Source organism: Nerophis lumbriciformis, linkage group LG34, assembly GCF_033978685.3.
Source record: "Nerophis lumbriciformis linkage group LG34, RoL_Nlum_v2.1, whole genome shotgun sequence".
NCBI classification, from domain to species: Eukaryota; Metazoa; Chordata; class Actinopteri; order Syngnathiformes; family Syngnathidae; genus Nerophis; species Nerophis lumbriciformis.
This window is the reverse complement of record NC_084581.2, coordinates 18,991,760-19,006,719: the sequence shown is the minus strand read 5'-3', so window position 1 is coordinate 19,006,719 and position 14,960 is coordinate 18,991,760. Positions and strand designations below refer to the sequence as shown.

Below are 14,960 nucleotides of genomic sequence, written 5' to 3'. Positions count from 1 at the left end.
TCACCACTATGTTTTTAATATTTAGAATGCACTAAAGAAACAATCTCTAATAATAAAACAAAATATTATATCATCATACATTTCAAAACAATGTTATTGTTCAAATAAAGATACATAGTAAATCCAACAAACTGTTCATGTAAAAATGTTTACAGTAAAGTCCACTTTCAGTAATAATACACTATAAAACACAACAACCTTAGATTTTACAGAATAAAAAACTTGCATGAATTTTTACAAAAAAAACCCAGTGGTGCTGTTTTTCCATTCCATTTAATTTAATTCCATGTATTTTTTTATTTCATATGCTGTAAAAAAACAACAACAACTGTAAACTGAGCTGCTAGTTTTATACAGTACAATCTAAAGATTTGGTTTTGTACAGTGTACGTAAAAAAAGACAGACAATTATACACATGTTTTACCGTATATATACACGTTTATATTCATACTGTATATTATTCACTGTTAAAAACGGCCCTCAATGAAAATGAGTCTGACCCGCCTTACTTAATCCACGCTTGGCTCTCCCAAAACAGCACAATTTTAATATGTAACCAGCTTTTAAAAAGAACAACAAACTAACTGTTTCGAAAACATTACTATCGTCATACAAACAACTACAGTACAGTAGTTTTCTGTATGTAAGACGGTAGGTAGATAATGGAAAATAAAAATTCCCATGGCCAGCACTTCTCTGAATGCAGCACCTGTATTTTGTAATAATAATAATAATAAATGATAATTTTGTAAAATTACTGTTTAAAAAAACATTACCATCGTCATACAAACAACTACAGTACAGTAGTTATATGTATGTAAGACGGTAGGTAGATAATGGAAAATAAAAATTCCCATGGCCAGCTCTTCTCTGAACGCAGCACCTGTATTTTGTAATAATAATAATAATAAATAGTAATTTTGTAAAATTACTGTTTAAAAAACATTACCATCGTCATACAAACAACTACAGTACAGTAGTTTTATGTATGTAAGACGGTAGGTAGATAATGGAAAATAAATATTCCCATGGCCAGCACTTCTCTGAACACAGCACCTGTATTTTGTAATAATAATAATAATAAATAATAATTTTGTAAAATTACTGTTTAAAAAACATTACCATCGTCATACAAACAACTACAGTACAGTAGTTTTATGTATGTAAGACGGTAGGTAGATAATGGAAAATAAAAATTCCCATGGCCAGCACTTCTCTGAATGCAGCACCTGTATTTTGTAATAATAATAATAATAAATAATAATTTTGTAAAATTACTGTTTAAAAAAAACATTACCATCGTCATACAAACAACTCCAGTACAGTAGTTTTATGTATGTAAGACGGTAGGTAGATAATGAAAAAAAAATTCCCATTGCCAGCACTTCTGTGAATGCAGCACCTGTATTTTGTAATAATAATAATTATAATAATAAATTATAATTTAGTAAACTTACTGTTTGAAAAACATCACCATCGTCATACAAACAACTACAGTACAGTAGTTTTATGTATGTAAAACGGTAGGTAGATAATGAAAAATAAAAATTCCCACGGCCAGCACTTCTGTGAACGCAGCACCTGTATTTTGTAATAATAATAATAATATTAATAATAATTTTGTAAACTTTCTGTTTAAAAACATTACCATCGTTATAAAAACAACTACAATACAGTAGTTTTATGTATGTAAGACGGTAGTAGGTAGATAATGAAAAAAAAAATTCCCACGGCCAGCACTTCTGTGAACGCAGCACCTGTATTTTGTAATAATAATAATAATAATAATAATGATAATAACAATAATAATATTAATAATAAATAATAATTTAGTAAACTTACTGTTTGAAAAACATTACCATCGTCATACAAACAACTACAGTACAGTAGTTTTATGTATGTAAGACGGTAGGTAGGTAGATAATGAAGAATAACAATTCCCACGGCCAGCACTTCTGTGAATGCAGCACCTGTATTTTGTAATAATAAAAATAAAAATAATAATACATTATAATTTAGTAAACTTACTGTTTGAAAAATATCACCATCGTCATACTAACAACTACAGTACAGTAGTTTTATGTACGTAAGACGGTAGGTAGATAATGAAAAGTAAAAATTCCCACGGCCAGCACTTCTGTGAACGCAGCACCTTAAATTTGTAATACAGCATTTGCTATGCCATCTAGCGGCTTGGAGGCTCGTAACCTAAATTATGCATGCGATTTAAAGCATAACAAACTCATATCTCAAAATACTCGTAAGTTAAGGTACCACTATACATCTCTCAACCTGTGATGTCACAAATGGCCCACTGTTAAAAAATACTGCAAAACACAGCGTTCAGAGGCATCTAAATCTGCCTGCAAGCTCACACCCAAATGCATGACCCTAATAATATGACCCTAATGATATGACCCTAATGATAGGCTCCAGCGCCCCCCGCGACCCCAAAGGGATTAAGCGGTAGAAAATGGATGGATGGATGGATTTGACCCTAATGATATGACGCTGTATCCAGCGTTGTAACAGCAAGTACGAAAAACAAAATAATCATCCATCACAGCAAGTTTCAAAAGGCTGAAAAGTAGGTGAAGCCAGGTTTCATGGCGGCTGCAGCCTGATTCTGTATTTTCATCCTCTCGCAGACGGACATGTTAGTGGCCAGCGCAACTGTACACCCACCGCACCACACATGTCCGTTTTGTCAACGCCCTGCTCTAATTGTGATTGATGTTCTGTTTTGTTCGCGTGGGAGGGTGTGTGTGTGTGTATTCTCGCTCGTGTATGGGCTGTTGCTCAATGTGGCTATATAGGTTATAACTTTAGAGTTCAGAGCTCAATGCAAATGAGAGTGTATAGAAATACCACACAATTCTTTGAATAACATCATCAGTCTTCACGCATAAGCAGGCATGACAAAAATGTCCCCCACTCTCTAGATCGGGGGGGGTCAAAGGTACGGCCGACGGGCCGAATCAGGCCCGCCAACAGGTTTCCTCCGGCCCATGAGATGAGTTTGCTCAGTATAAAAATGAGCTGAAATTTTCCAATGAAAGAAACTGCTGTTTCTGAATCCGTCCACTGGATGTTGCCAGAGCAATTCTTTGTGTCCCCTACCACAGGCGTGACTTCAGAGGGGGCGGAGCTATCTTAGGATAGAGGCAACACTTCTGTGTTTGGACACTACCTACCGTATTTTCCGCACTATAAGGCGCACCGGATTATTAGCCGCACCTTCAATGAATTACATATTTCATAACTTTGTCCACCAATAAGCCGCCCCGGATTATAAGCCGCGCCTACGCTGCGCTAAAGGGAATGTCAAAAAAACAGTCAGATAGTTCAGTCAAACTTTAATAATATATTGAAAACCAGCGTTCTAACAACTCTGTCCCAAAATGTACGCAAATGTGCAATCACAAACATAGTAAAATTCAAAATGGTGTAGAGCAATAGCAACATAATGTTGCTCGAACGTTAATGTCACAACACACAAAATAAACATAGCGCTCACCTTCTGAAGTTATTCTTCATTCGTAAATCCTTCGAATTCTTCGTCTTCGGTGTCCGAATTGAAAAGTTGCGCAAGCGTGGTATCCAAAATGGCCGGTTCCGTCTCGTCGAAGTCATCGGAGTCAGTGTCGCTGTTGTTCTGTGAATCCTGCCTTCCGGAAAGCTCGGACCACAGTTGTGACCGAAATATCTGCCCAGGCATTTACGATCCACTGGCAAATGTTGGCGTATGTCGTCCGGCGCTGTCTGCCCGTCTTAGTGAAGGTGTGTTCGCCTTCGGAGCTGTGTGAAAAAAGCCACCCGGCCTCTTCGCGTAAACTTCCCTTAACCACTCGCTCATCTTTTCTTCATCCATCCATCCCTTCGAGTTAGCTTTTATGATGACGCCGGCTGGAAAGGTCTCTTTTGGCAAGGTCTTCCTTTTGAATATCACCATGGGTGGAAGTTAGCATGGCAAGCTAGAACCACAGTGAAGGATGACTTCTCATTCCCTGTGGTGCGAATATTCACCGTACGTGCTCCCGTTCCACAGTGCGGTTCACAGGAATATCAGTTGCTGTGAAATACGGTAGTAATCCGTGTGCGGATGGAGAGATTGCGTCTTTTTATGAACCGGATCGCTTAGTAGGAGCCATTTTGTGGTCTTTACAGATGTAAACAGGAAATGAAACGTACGGTGATATCCGCGCGTTTTTTCTTCTTCTTCCGGGGGCGGGTGGTTGCTTACAGTAGAAGAAGAAGCGCTTCCTGTTCTATGGGGGCGGGTGCTTTCCTTGGCGGTTGCTTGCGTAGAAGAAGAAGCGCTTCCTGTTCTACCGGGAAAAAAGATGGCGGCTGTTTACCGAAGTTGCGAGATCGAAACTTTATGAAAATGAATCGTAATAAAGCGCACCGGGTTATAAGGCGCACTGTCAGCTTTTGAGAAAATGTGTGGTTTTTAGGTGCGCCTTATAGTGCGGAAAATACGGTACTTACGCTGCTTATTAGTGATAGTATACAAATTGATAATCTGTGCATTTCGTGTTGTACTTATAACTGGGGACACATTTTCTGGGCGCACATAAATATTCAGAAATAATTTGTATCCCCTTCTTACTTCACGTGTGATAAATGAAATGAGTCCAAATTCACAAGTTTTGTTGTAGACGATGCTACATATGTAAGAATAAACCACATGATGTTCGTACATCAGTTGAGGAAAATGAGTAAATTATATTAATTTCATCTTCTGATAGATTACAAATTAATACCAATGAGAGCACTTTAAAACTCTGCCAGACTCAATTCCACCTATTTGACTAATGAACATTATCACATAATTTATTCAGAATGTATAAATAACAATTAATGAAGATATAATACAATTAACTGCAACATGTAAGCGTAAAAAACCCCCATTATAATTCAATCTGAACTTATCTTTATTTTTGAGTTATCATGCCATGATTTTACCAGTCCAGCCCGCTTGCGAATAGATGTTCTTCCTTGTGGCCCCTGAGTTAAAATGACTTTGACACCCCTGCTCTAGATTTTACATGTGTTAACTAGAAGCTATAACTTTTTTTTTCTTGAAATCAAAGTAATTTCATGTCAAAAGGACAACAGATGTGTTTATGACTAATGGAGTTCTGTTCAATATAATACTCATTGTGTGTCTAATCCATTAAATATGAATGAATCATTGACACGTACATGGAGACTGGTGTGTCACGGAGGCTTAAAGAAAGGAGGAGTCACCATTATATTTGAAAATGTGTCAACTCCGTGTGCATTCAACTTATGTGTGTGTGCGTGTGTGTTTGTTTGATTGATTGATTGAGAAGTTTATTGACATCTTAAAGAATTGAATCCATGTAATGCTTTAAAAAGGCATATGAATGGCACAAAAAGCCAAAAGGCTTGTTTCCATTGTGGCCCATTAAATATTCATCACATTTGATACATTCAATAATAAAAGATATATAACCTGTAACATGTATATAAAAAAATATGTTAAAAAATGGATAATTGATGTACATATACACAGTATACATGTCAGGTGATTTGAAAAACAATATATACAAAAAATGGGGGGGGGGGGGGGGGTATATACACTATGAACATGACACTATGTACATGACTATGCACATGTTGAGAGAATATATATACACTATAACCACATATAAACCTCTTTGATGCTTCGGAAAGTTGCTGGGGATCAATTTTGGTTCAGATCAGGTAGAGGTTGAGCTGAGCCAGGATTTTATGGCAGTTTTAAAATTGAGTAGGGAAGTTCGAATTTTAAGGTCTGTCGGTAGTGCATTCCACTGTGTGGTGGCAAAATAGCAGGATGCGTTTTTTCCCACAAGAGTCTTGAATTGGGGGGGATGAGGTCTGAGGAACTCCGTCTCGTGTAGTACCTGTGAGCATCACTTACTCTGGTGAAGTAGTTGGACAGGTACTTGGGGACAGTTTCTCTGAGTATTTTTGAATACCAGGCACATTGCGATTTGGTGTACTCTTTCCTCAACTCTAAGCCATCCCAATTTGGTAAAGTGGACTTGAGTTGGGTGAGTGCTGTATGGGAGGTTGAGCAGGAGTCTCGACAGCTTGTTTTAGGAAGTTTGCAGTTTGGTTTTTAGTGGCTTGGGGATACTGGTGAACCATGAGGTGCAGGCGTAGTCAAAATGACACTGTATCAGGGCACCGGCAAGGGTCTTAAGTACAGATGTCCGATAATATCGGACTGCCGATATTATCGGCCGATAAATGCTTTAAAATGTAATATCGGAAATTTTCGGTATCGGTTTCAAAAACTTTTTAAAACGCCGCTGTACGAAGTGGTACACGGACATAGGGAGAAGTACAAAGCAGTTGCGTCTCCCAGTCTTGCCAACCCTCCCGATTTTCCCGGGAGACTCCCGAATTTCAGTGCCCCTCCCAAAAATCTCCCGGGGCAACCATTCTCCTGAATTTCTCCCGATTTCCACCCAGACAACAATATTGGGTGCCTTAAAGGCACTGCATTTGCGTGCCGGCCCAATCACATAATATTTACGGCTTTTCACACACACAAGTGAATGCAATTCATACTTGGTCAACAGCCATACAAGTCACACTGAGGGTGGCCGTATAAACAACTTTAACACTGATACAAATATGTGCCACACTGTGAACCCACACCAAACAAGAATGACAAACACATTTCGGGAGAACATTCGCACCGTAACACAACATAAACACAACAGAACAAATACCCAGAACCCCTTGCAGCACTAACTCTTCTGGGACGCTACAATATAAACCCCCCGCTACGCCCTACCCCTAAACCCCGCCCACCTCAACCTCCTCAAGCTCTCTAAGGGAGAGCATGTCCCAAATTCCAAGCTGCTGTTTTGAGGCATGTTAAAAAAAATAATGCACTTTGTGACTTCAATAATAAATATGGCAGTGCCATGTTGGCATTTTTTTTCCATAACTTGAGTTGATTTATTTTGGAAAACTTTGTTACATTGTTTAATGCATCCAGCTGGGCATCACAACACAATTAGACATAATAATGTGTTAATTCCACGACTGTATATGTCGGTATCGGTTGATATCGGAATCGGTTATTAAGAGTTGGACAATATCGAAATATCGGATATCGTCAAAAAAGCCATTATCGGACATCTCTAGTCTTAAGTGTATCCCTGTTGATAAACGCAGAAATTCTACCCAAAAATCTAGTTTTGTTATTGATCTTGGTGATTGCTTTTAATGCCATTTTTTTTACCCGAGAGAGTGTTGTCCAATATACAACTTGTGTGGGGAGGGCGAGATGCTCAGAGAAGTTCAAGTTGAGGAAATGCACGAGCGAGTGTGTGTCATCAGAGCTGTTATGCTGCGAGCCAGCGTTAGGCCCATGAGGGAGGGTGTTGTGTAATACTCCTCTCTTTTTTTCACTGATTCATCGACATCCTGGAAGTGTGCTATTAAAACAAACGAGGACTTTCACTTTCTTGGGTTGTGCAAAACAAAGCTTAATCGCCTCCTTGATATTTGGCCCTTAACCACAAAAAGTTCAGGAACTTTAGGTTCCTGGAACCTCTAGGTCCTGGAACTAGAGGTTCCTGTAGAAGTGTGTGGTTTGTGTTTATACAAATCTGGCTAATGACGTAATTGACAATACAAGGAAATTGTTTAATGTTATTTACTATGCTAGAAGTCTCCCTTATCCCACAGCAGTATGTACTGTTGATGCGGAGAAGGCATTCGACCGCATAAACTGGTCATTTATGTTTTGCACATTACGTACATTTGGATTTGGAGATAATTTTATACAATGGATTAAGATGCTTTATACAAGGCCCATGGCATCAGTCAAAACCAATAATCATATTTCAGAACCTTTTTCGTTAAAAAGAGGAGTAAAACAGTTATGTCCTGCATCTGGATTATTATTTAATTTGGTTATTAAACCCTTAGCTGCAAAAATAAGAAGTGAAAATAATATTCATGGTATAAAAATTGACGACATAATTCTCTACCTGTCACATGTTAACTCCTCTCTTCACTATATCAATAATGTCATCACTGAATATGGCTGTTTATCAGGGTATAAAGTCAATTGGGACAAATGTGAAATATTACCACTTAAAGACCTACTGAAACCCACTACTACCGACCACGCAGTCTGATAGTTTATATATCAATGATGAAATCTTAACATTGCAACACATGCCAATACGGCCGGGTTAGCTTTCTAAAGTGCAATTTTAAATTTCACGCGAAATATCCTGCTGAAAACGTCTGGGTATGATGACGCCTGTGCGTGACATCACGGATTGTAGAGGACATTTTGGGACATCATGGTGGCCAGCTATTAAGTCGTCTGTTTTCATCGCAAAATTCCACAGTATTCTGGACATCTGTGTTGGTGAATATTTTGCAATTTGTTCAATGAACAATGGAGACAGCAAAGAAGAAAGCTGTAGGTGGGAAGCGGTGTATTGCGGCAGGTGTTGTGCTGGATAACGCACCCCCGCCGTAGAATGCAACCCCTGACTGTTGTGCCGGATAACACAGCCGGTGTTTCGTTGTTTACATTCCCGAAAGATGACAGTCAAGCTTTACCATTGGCCTGTGGAGAACTGGGACAACAGAGACTCTTACCAGGAGGACTTTGAGTTGGATACGCAGACACGGTACCGTGAGTACGCATGCAGCTGCGGCTTCCAAACATTTGATCGCTTGCCCGTACGTGCGTGCCGCTATGTGCATGTCACGTACGTAACTTTGGGGACTTTGGGGAAATATATGTGCTGTATGAACTTTGGGGAGGTGAACGGTACTTTGGGCTGTGGGATTGAGTGTGTTGTGCAGGTGTTTGACTTGTATTGGCGGGTTATATGGACGGGAAGGGGGAGGTGTTTGTTATGCGGGATTAATTTGTGGCATATTAAATATAAGCCTGGTTGTGTTGTGGCTAATAGAGTATATATATGTCTTGTGTTTGTTTACTGTTTTAGTCATTCCCAGCTGAATATCAGGTCCCACCCGCCTCTCACAGCATCTTCCTTATCTGAATCGCTCCCACTGCCCTCTAGTCCTTCACTCTCACTTTCCTCATCCACGAATCTTTCATCCTTGCTCAAATGGGGAAATTGTCGCTTTCTCGGTCCGAATCGCTCTCGCTGCTGGTGGCCATGATTGTAAACAATGTGCAGATGTGAGGAGCTCCACAACCTGTGACGTCACGCTACTCGTCTGCTACTTCCGGTACAGGCAAGGCTTTTTTTATCAGTGACCAAAAGTTGCGAACTTTATTGTTGATGTTCTCTACTAAATCCTTTTAGCAAAAATATGGCAATATCGCGAAATGATCAAGTACGACACATAGAATGGACCTGCTATCCCCGTTTAAATAAGAAAATCGCATTTCAGTAGGCCTTTAATAAACACTGTAAGAAATCACAAGTTCAGAACTCCAAAATTAAATGGAAAGAGGCAGAAATCATATAACTAGGACTACATATTACACCAAACCTTTATACAAGCAGAGATCTAAATCTTAAACATTTAAAAAATAAGATAGAATCCAAAATGGAACGCTGATCACGTCTCCAAATATCACTTTGGGGTCGGGTGAACATAGTAAAAATGAGTAAACTGCCAGCAGTTAATTATATACTGAAAATGATGCCTGTCCTAATTAATAAAAGTTGGTTTAAGAAATGATATATCACATTTTATATGGTGTGGAAAGAAGGCCAGATGTTCATACTTAAGGTTGTCTTGTACACAAGATAAAGGAGGACTACAATTACCAAACTTCTTACATTATTATATCTCCTTCGGTTGTGAACAAGCAAGCCACTTATTTCATTCTTCTGCAGATAAGGACTGGATCAACATTGAAAAAAATATGTAAATGAATTTGGACATTGATGTGGGGAGTTTATATTATATTTAAAAAATACCTAATGAATTGAGGCAGAGCCCAATAGAAGCCACCTTTAATATTCTAAAACTTTGTCAGAAAATACTAGGAATCAAGTCAATGACATCTGTCAATCAACCACTTTGGTACAATCCTAATATCATAATGAATAAAAATGTCGTTAAATGGACAACATGGAAAGACAGAGGTATTACTAAACCTAATCATAGTATTAATAAAAACTCTTTTAAACCGTTCAATGATTTAGTTGATCAATGTAATGTACTCAGAAATAATTTTTTAAATGTTATCTCTTTAAAACACGCTGTAAATAAATGCATATCCTCTGAAAGTATGTCTTTAAATAGCCATGAACTGGAAGATGCACTTTTTAATCAAGATACATTTAAGAAATTAATTAAACTATTTTATGGAATAATAAATTAACACCACACTAGAATAGCAAATGATGCATGTGTTTGGAAATGGATGATGGACTTAAACATTTTAGATGAAAGAGACATATCATGGAATGATATTTGGAAAAATGCCAATAAGCCCTTTAGAAGCATTAAAGGTAAGATGACTCAATTTAAGATATTGAACAGATTTAATTTTGCATCTTCTCAGCTGTTTAAAATTAGTGTAGTAGATAGCAAGTTATGTATGAAGTGTCGGGCAGCTGAGGGAACTCTTGTTCATTTATTGTGGGAATGTCAGAGAATAAAAGAGTTATTGTTGAAAACAACAAAAGAAGCAATCACATTCCTTAATATAAACATCACAATGACACTGAAAACTTGTATTCTTGGGGATTTCCATCAATTTAGTAACATGTCATCAAAGAGTAAAAATGCATTTCTTTCAATATGCATAATAACAAAAAGGATAATATTAAAAAAATGGATAGATGTTGATAGTCCAACTCATACTGACTGGTACACACAAGCTATGGAGATGATATCAGTAGAACAAACTGCATTTAGTTTCGATAATAATGAGTCATATATTGGAATATGGGATCCATTATTTAAATTTGTTTTAACTATTAAATGAACCAAAATATGACTTATTATATCTTTGTGGAAAATATTGGACACAGTGTGTTGTCAAGTTTATGAGATGCGATGCAAGTGTAAGCCACTGTGACACTATTGTTCTTTTTTTTAATTTTTTTTATTAATGTTTTTAATGATAATATCAATGAGGGATTTTTAATCACTGCTATTTTGAAATTGTTACTAATATTGATACTGTTGTTGATAATATTAATTTTTGTTTCACTACTTTTAGATTGTTCTGTGTCATGTTTGTGTGTCCTCAATTGCTCTGTTTATTGTTATTCTGAGTGTTGCTGGGTCGGGTTTGGTTTTGGAATTGGATTGCATTGTTATGGTATTGTTGTGTATTGTTTTGTTGGATTGATTAATAAATTCATAAAAAAAAATAATAATAATAATAATAATAAAAAAAAAAAAAAAAAGAGTGTTTGTTGTTGATCTATTTCAGTTTTTATTTGTAAAGATTTTGGAGTGTGTACGTTTTTATGATAAAGGCAAAATGAATGTCGCATGTCACACGTGGTGACTTCCTGGAGACACACCCGTGTCATATTCTTCCGTGTATAAATCGATCGACCTGTGCTATGACAGCACAACTTATAGGTTCAATTTGCAGAATTGGATAGCTTAGTTTCTCAGCAATGTGTTCATACAAGTCCATTATGGGGTATGCTGTTTGTAATAGGGAAAGACATTAATGTCTCTGAGTGAGTTTATCAAAGCACAGTTATCAATCCCGGTTTTACGATCATTTTAATTTACAACATGAATACTAACAGTCAGTTTATCATTAATACCGTTTATTGTCACATCCCTATTAGCAACTTGTACGTTGCCAGTGGATGTCTGAGATGACAACGTTGCACCAGATGACAAGCTGAAGCACGTCTGTTAAAACAAAACTTGTGAAAACGTGTGTGTCGACATTGCCTCTGAGTAACTTTTGCACCGTGCCCTTCTTCATCCCGTGGCCAATTTAGATACGCTCACCCTTCGCTTCCACATGGAGACAATTAATCTGCAATCTACTCGTTTGTGGAAATATTCTGTCATTATGGCGGTAGATTTTCCTCATGGTGGTTCATCTTGTTCTTTCTCTCCTGTTGTTCCTTTTAATGGCTTCTCATCTGGCAAACATTCAGGCCGTTTGTGTGTATGTGTGTGTGTGCGTGCATGCAGGAGCGTGCAACACTGCAGGCCAAAAGGGCTAATATGTAACATGAAGTTGCATGGAACTGCTTTGAAAATCAGCTTGTTTATACTTCCACCAATAAACAGCAACATATCAATCCCAATAAATGTATTCATTGTCAGACTTAAAGGTTTCTCCATCCATCCATTTTCTACCGCTTGTCCCTTGGTCGCGGGGGGTCGTTGGAGCCTATCTCAGCTACAATCGGGCGGAAGGCGGGGTACACCCTGGACAAGTCGCCACCTCATCGCAGGGCCCTTAAAGGTTTCTCCTCTCGCGAAAATATTATGGCAAATCAAATGTGCACAAAGAATAAACTGTATCACTGCAGCATTTATTTTCTCATCAGGAAAGGAGACAAATGGGATGAGCTTTGAAGCTGTGCAACTAAGCTTATCTTCCGCTGTTGTTTTTATATCTTTATCAGGTTTTTTTTTTTTAAACTTCTCAAAGGCATTCTGTTTACCTAAATCTCATCCTTGAGTCACGTCCTGACCGAGGCTCCCAATCTGTCGCTCTCAATGCTACATAGGCCTAAATAGCGCTCAATATTTGTCGAGAGCAGAGGTCCCCAAACTACCGCCCGCGGGCCGGTTACGGCCCACCAGCGTGCAAAATCCGGCCCGCGGGTAGTCCCGAGTAAAAAATAAAATAAATTAAATTATTATTATTATTATTATTTAATTGTATTACTTTTTTATTATTATTTTTTAATCTGTCCTTTTTTGCCCATCCATCAATCCAGTTTCTACCGCTTGTTACTGGGTAAAAAAAAGAAGTTTTTTTAAAAGTTTTTTTTTTTTTTAATCTGTCCTTTTTCGCACATTCATCAATCCATTTTTTGTTGCTTGTTACTGGGTAAAAAAAAAAAAATTTTTTTTTTCAATCTGTCCTTTTTCACCTTTTTTTTTTTTTATTATTATTTTTTTTAATCTGTCCATCCATCAATCCATTTTCTGCTGCCTGTTACTGGGTAAAAAAAAAAATGTATCTGTCCTTTTTCACCCATCCATCAATCCATTTTATACCGCTTGTTACTGGGTAAAAAAAACCCTAATTATTTATTTATTTTTTAATATTATTATTTTTTTAATCTGTCCTTTTTTGCCCATCCATCAATCGATTTTTCTACTGCTTGTTACTGGGTAAAAAAATAAAAAATAAAAATAAAAAATTAATTTTTTTATTATTATTTTTTTTAATCTGTCCTTTTTCGCCCATCCATCAATCCATGTCCTACTGCTTGTTACTAGGTAAAAAAAAAAAATAATAATAATAAGATCTGTCCTTTTTTACCTATCCATCAATCCATTTTCTACGGCTTGTTACTGGGTAAAAAAAAAAGTATTTATTTTATTTTATTTTTATTTTTTAATCTGTCCTTTTTCACCCATCCATCAATCCATGTTCTATCGCTTATTACTGGGTCTCCTAGCCGCTCAAACATATCATATTGTCTAAAAATGCATATTCCCATCGATAACGTGACGTCATAACGTGACGTCATAACGCTTGCGCCGCGAGAGCGCGGCAAGTGCGTGCTCTTTCAGTCAATTAGTACACAAGGGAAACAAATGGTGAAATATGTATATATATATATATATATATATATATATATATATATATATATATATATATACATATATATATATATTAGGGCTGTGAATCTTTGGGTGTCCCACGATTCGATTCAATATTGATTCTTGGGGTCACGTTTCGATTCAAAATCGATTTTTGTTTTTTCAATTCAACACGATTCTCGATTCAAAAACGATTTTTCCCGATTCAAAAGGATTCTCGATTCATTCAATACATAGGATTTCAGCAGGATCTACCCCAGTCTGCTGACATGCAAGCAGAGTAGTAGATTTTTGTAAAAAGCTTTTATAATTGTAAAGGACAATGTTTTATCAACTGATTGCAATAATGTACATTTGTTTTAACTATTAAATGAACCAAAAATATGACTTATTTTATCTTTGTGAAAATATTGGACACAGTGTGTTGTCAAGCTTATGAGATGCGATGCAAGTGTAAGCCACTGTGACTTTTTATAAATGTCTAATGATAATGTCAATGAGGGATTTTTAATCACTGCTATGTTGAAATTGTAACTAATATTGATACTGTTGTTGATAATATTCATTTTTGTTTCACTACTTTTGGTTTGTTCTGTGTCGTGTTTGTGTCTCCTCTCAATTGCTCTGTTTATTGCAGTTCTGAGTGTTGCTGGGTCGGGTTTGGTTTTGGAATTGGATTGCATTGTTATGGTATTGCTGTGTATTGTTTTGTTGGATTGATTAATTGAAAAAAAAAAATGGAAAAATTGAAGAAAAAAAAATTAGAAGCAAAAAAAATCGGGAAAAAAAATTGATTTTTAAAAAATGAGAATCGATTTTGAATCGCACAACGTGAGAATCGCGATTCGAATTCGATTAAATTTTTTCCCACACCCCTAATATATATATATATGTATATATATGTATATATATATGTACCGGTATATATATATATAATATGTATGTATATATATATATATATATATATAAAGTTTGGGGACCCCTGGTCGAGAGCACATCATTGCTGTCTTTTCTGCTTAACAGACGCCTTCTGGTCAATTAGATTTCATTTGATTACCTCCTCAAATTACAACAACAGGCTTTTACATGCATCCTATTTGTTTTGAATCGAAGAGTCGCGGCTGCTTAACTGGTGGGTTATCAGCCGACTCATTACAGTCACGTTAAAGCACAAAGCACAAGCAAAAAAATAATAGTCCCGATTAATACA

The 14,960-nt window shown here is 36.9% G+C and overlaps 1 protein-coding gene across 2 annotated transcripts in view; it reads left to right on the top strand.

Moving 5' to 3' along the window:
- The window catches only part of usta (uronyl 2-sulfotransferase a), a 168,295-nt gene that overhangs the window by 97,655 nt on the left and 55,680 nt on the right, over positions 1-14,960 (top strand). The window lies entirely within an intron of this gene.